This window comes from Rattus norvegicus, chromosome 1, assembly GCF_036323735.1.
Source record: "Rattus norvegicus strain BN/NHsdMcwi chromosome 1, GRCr8, whole genome shotgun sequence".
Classification (NCBI taxonomy): Eukaryota; Metazoa; Chordata; class Mammalia; order Rodentia; family Muridae; genus Rattus; species Rattus norvegicus.
This window is the reverse complement of record NC_086019.1, coordinates 156104313-156109723: the sequence shown is the minus strand read 5'-3', so window position 1 is coordinate 156109723 and position 5411 is coordinate 156104313.

Sequence of the window (5411 nt, the reverse complement as noted above, 5' to 3'; positions counted from 1 at the left end):
TCTTTGTTTGTATTTCTTGAGTGACCTTAAAATGTGACCCCTATGTACATGTTTTAAAACAAGAGTGCAGTGCCAGCTACACTCCCAGATACATTCTTCCATTTATAGAAGATAAGGATATGGTACATAAACAGTATTAAAACTTGTAATGTTTTTTTGGTGGGAATCGGAGGGCTTCATGTGATTTCTTTGATTATAGCACCAAAGGGTACTCTGGTTTATGAATAAAATTTAGCAACTCCAAAAGTACAGTGTGAAACCTGGTTTTGTCTTATGACTAAGATAAATGTTATAGTTGAAATAAGCATATCAAAGTATTGGAGAATTTTAAAGGAATAATTTATAGAAGTGGTATTATAGTATAACTAAGAATGGAATGAACATTGTTAGGCTTATCACTGGACAGTTAGGCTTGAAACAGTTCCCCCCCCCCCCCTTTTTTAACGTGTTTGCGTCACTGTTGTACCTAGTACCCAAGGAGGCTAAAAAAGGCATTAGGTCCCATGGAGCTGGAATTGCAGCCAGCTGGGAGTTGTATGTGGACACTGGAATCCAGACTTTGGGTTTTTCTGCAAGAACAGCATGTGGTCTTAACTGGTAGGCTCTCTCTCCAAGTCCTTACTTCAAAAATTTACATATGGTTAAAACTGTAGTGATTTTAAGAGAATCAGTTTCTTACTCATACTAAGGGGTATGACAAATGCAGGATTTTTCAAGTTTTTCCCCTAAGAACAAAGGACTACAATCTTAAAGAATGTTAATCTGAAAGTCAGGGTTGGAGAGATGGCTCAACAGTTAAGAGTAAAGAGTACTGGCTGTTTCTTCACAGAATCCCAGTTTGAGTCACATTCACAGCACACCCCAATTTCTATTTATAGTTCCAGGGGATCCTTCTTGCCTCCAAGGGCATCAGGCAGACACAAAGTAATCCATATACATTAAAAACTAAAACCTAAATATTAATTCTCCATTCAGCAGTAAATTATAAATAAATGCATCACAGACAGCACAACTGATGTTATACATGAACACTGCCATGGAAGAATTGTACCATCCAACAATGTAGGCCACATTTCCTGCTGCACACCCTTTATCTTGCAAAACCACTGACAGCTACTACCAAATACTTAGAAGAGGACCAAGAAAGGCCCTAGATAAGAAAATATAGGCAGATGGGAGGATAAAGAGAATTACCAATAGGAAAAGAAAATGTTGGTAGGCTAAGACACAAAAATGTAAGGTTAAAGCAGATATCATGAATTAATCTCTGTACTTGAGAGGCAGAGCCTGCAGGATCTTTTATGAATTCAAGACCAATAAAGGCCAGTATGACCCTGTTTCAAAATACATAATTGTGCATGGATATAACTAATATGGGTACCTAGGCTAGGTGCAACTGTTTGTGTTGACAGAAAGAGCTACTACTACTGTCAACTTAGTTGACATGGGTTTGAGACAAAGGTGGAATGAGGGATAACATTAGAGGCTTCATTGCTGAGATATACAAAGAATAGTATTGTTTCTAGGATGACTAATGGTATTCACATTTCAAATTGACAAGTTTCTAACTCTCATTTTCTCTTTGTAAGAGGCCAAATGTGAAAGTGACCTAAATTTAGCTCAGCCTTAGAATCACTGTGTATAGTGGGTCTTGTACAAGACCAACTAGAAAAGACCTCCAAGTTTGTTTTTTGTTTTTTTTTAAAGTACTGCTAAACATTCTAAATTGCCAGAATTACGTATCAGTGCTCAAGGATGGAAACTTTTAAAACTATACAACCATAAAACTAAAGTCTTAGAACATGTTTTGAATGAAAAGTTTTAGGAGCTAAAGAAATGGTTAACACTTGTGTTCTTGAAAAAAGTCTGGTTTCATAGCCCAGCACCCTCAATATTAGAATCACAAGTTCTATAATTGCAGTCCCTTGGAATCTGATTCTTCTGGCTTCTGGAGCTACCAGGCAGACCTGTGGTGTCTACATACAGGAGGCACTCACAAAATCCTTTAGAAAAAAAAGTTGAACAATTTGAGACCACATAAAAATATTTTATCTTCTAAAAGTGGGTTTTAGGTGACTTTTAGAGTGTTTTTTAATGTAAATCTTCTGAACTTAGTTGTTTTGGAAAACAGAGAGATCACACTAAATTCTTTTGGAAAGGAATATGTATTATGTGAATAGCTTAAGAGAATTATATTCTACTTAATTTTTCACTGAGTGGCTGGCATACTATGTCAAAGTTCATTAAAAGAGGTTAATAAAAATTGTTTAGGAAATTCTAAGGTGGTTTCTAACTATGCCTGCAAAGAGGAGATAAACTGATCAGGTGTTGTGCAATCCCAGTTCAAGACAAAGGCAGGGAACTTCACAAGTTAAAGGTTGGCCTAAGCTACATAGACCTTATCTCAGTGTCTTGTGGCTGTAGAGTAGCAAAGCACTATGTATAAGTGGTGGGCCTATATATAAAGGTCCAGGGTTTGAGCTACAAAGTGAGAAAAAGGGTTGGCAGAGGGCCAATGTGTGGGCCAGAGCTAAGATCCAGTAGGTAAAGCTACTGTCAAATCTTTATGAGGTAGGTTTAATACCAAAGAGCCATGTGGTTTAAGAACTCCCCAAGGTCATTCTCGAACTTCTACATGAGCACTGCAGCAGGAATTAGTTTTCTGTAGTTCAAAACAGTGTCAGTTTCTTGAGGTATTATGTCTTTCAGCAAAGGAGCAAACTACAAGCCAAAAATTACCCATAGGATGTCAAGGTAAAGGACATCTCAGATGGTATCCAAGGGAGAGCCATCGTTTTTTGAGGAGTGCATGGGCAGAAAAGGGTGCAATGGCATGGTCCTAGCTACTTGGGAGACTGAGATAGGAAATCACTTGAGTCCAGAAGTTTGGGCAAAATAGTGAGACTCGTATTTTCAAAGTAAACAAGTTTGTGGCGCATGTGAGAACAAAGGAACAGAAATGGTTGTCTTAATTTGCCCTGAGCTGGCTCTACTCCCTCTAGAATCATGCCTAGAGCTGACTTGTGGGAGACTGCCTTGTCTTAGAAAAACAGGAAGGAGTTAAGAGATGGCTCAGCAGTTAAGAGCACTAGTAGCTCTTGAGGAGTCTGGTTTGAATCCCAGCACCAATGTGGCAGCTCACAACTGTATCCCAGACTCCAATGTTTCAACTGTTTCCTCTAGCCTCTTGAGGGCACCAGGTACAAATGCACAGACCAAAAAATTTCACATTGAAAAAAAAAAGACCAATTAAAAATAAAGCAAAGCAGGTGTGGACAACTCACCATTTCTAATTAATTATAGTTTCCTATCTGAAAATAATTCCTATTCTCTGGGATGTTGATATGACCACTCCAGTATGAATTCATTCTTCAACTTAGAATCTGCTTTTACTGTCAACTTACCTTGAAAGCCTATGCAACCCAAGTTTTTATCTTGTTTTATTAGAACTGCTGTTTTGACGTTGCCAAAACCACTGTGCTTTTCCTTAGCTTCTTAATCACGTGCCATTACTTTTAAAACTCCCATCCGCTTTATATGGTAGTGCATGTTTTTATTTGCTTCTGTACTCTTTGTACTAAAGTTTTAAATTACAAGTCTCCCTCCATGTCTGTCTTTGTGCTCTACAGTATAACCACTTAACTTGGTATAGGTTATTTCCACACTTGAAATTCTCTTGAGCAATGTTTAAAAGTAACTACATCCATTTTCTCTATGTTTCTCTCAATTGCCTGTGCATTATAACCACATGAATACCTGTAGACTGCATTTCTACCACAATTTTTTATATTTTTTCACTCTAATAAAACATTCATTACTTTTAGTGTGTGTGTATGTGCCTCATTTGAGAGTGGGTGCATAGGTCAGTGGACAACTTGCAGTAGTCACTTCACTCCCATTATGTGGGTTTTCAGGGATCCAATTCAGGTCATCAATCACTTTTTCTAGGTTGAGCCATCTTGTTTCTGTGTCTCACCTTATAAATGTAGTAAGACCTAGCCATTCTTTTATGGGTGGTTTTCCTCTAACTGTAAAGTAGTAAAATGGCTATGGTATCTGAGCAAGGTATTTAGAAGACTTTATATACTTATGGTCATAGATGATGAACTTCAAATTCATTAAAAATTTCAATTATGGTTATGTTAGTTTAATACTTGGCAAGTATTTTGTCCTGCCTTTTCTCTGGTATTTGTCAAAGAGATTTCTCTGGGATATTCTTTTATGACTTTATAGTTCTTAAGACAGTTTTTGGATATCTGTATTTTTGTAGATTATTCATGTCAACTTTACAAATTAGTGTAGGCTATGTAAAATTAATTTTTGATATTTTAAAGATCTGTATATACCACGTTCTCCTTGTTTCTAATACTGCTTTCTTTCCTTTTCCTTCTCAGATTTGCTGTGCCCACTGTGTAGGCTTCTCTATCTGATAGTGCATAGCCCATTGATAGAGCCTATACTATTGGAAGTAGCTATAAGCACTGTGTTAATTTGGAGTTAGACATTGTAGGTTCCAAATCCCCAACTCCTACTAATGTCATCCTGATCAAATGTGAACTGTTCTTCATCTGTAAGAAATAAACACAATATAGATTAGCTTTGAAATTATTTGCAAATCAGTTTTGATAGGCACTGGATACATATGTGAATATGTAATTCAGTAAATACCTGTCCCACAAAAGGTCTCAGTTGTCCCAATTCTACAAAGGAAAAAAAATCAGATTGGAATGACTAATCCCATACCCCCTTCAAACAGTAAACAAACAAACAAACAAAAAAACCTGTTTTCAGTGTGTCAATTCACTAACCTGATGTTTAGATCAATCTACATATTCCACAACATATTATCTACTGAGCAGCCCTTCCCAGGAAGTAACTATTCGATTCCAGGAACTGATGCCCAACCATCCAGAAGTTTTACCTCCTTATGAGGGGGTGACTACAATGTGCGATGTGATCCAATAAAAGCTGTGGAAAATCAGGTTTTGAGGAGGGGAATGTACAAAGAGAAAAAAATACAGTAGGAGTTGTAATGCAAGCACTTAATACTTCCTGTGTATCCCCCAAGCAATCAATTTTGATGTCTTTTAAAATATATAGAATGAAAACATAAATACTGTCTACAAAGTTTTAGAGATAAGAAAACTCATACAAAGCACTGAATACAATGTCAGACTGCTCACATAAACCCAAGAAGTGCCAGTCACTACTTAAAAGGCTATGTTAAAAAAGATCAATTTACCTTGAGAGAAGATATATTTCGAGGAATTTTTCAGAGAACAAATTTGTGGAGAAGACAGTAGTTTCTTGAGGGCAAACTCCATGTTTAAAGGCAGAGAAATGAAAAAGATTGCTTTCCTCCACCTTAATTCCTCTCAAAGGGAGAAAGCATGGTGGCGGTGCAAGCATAC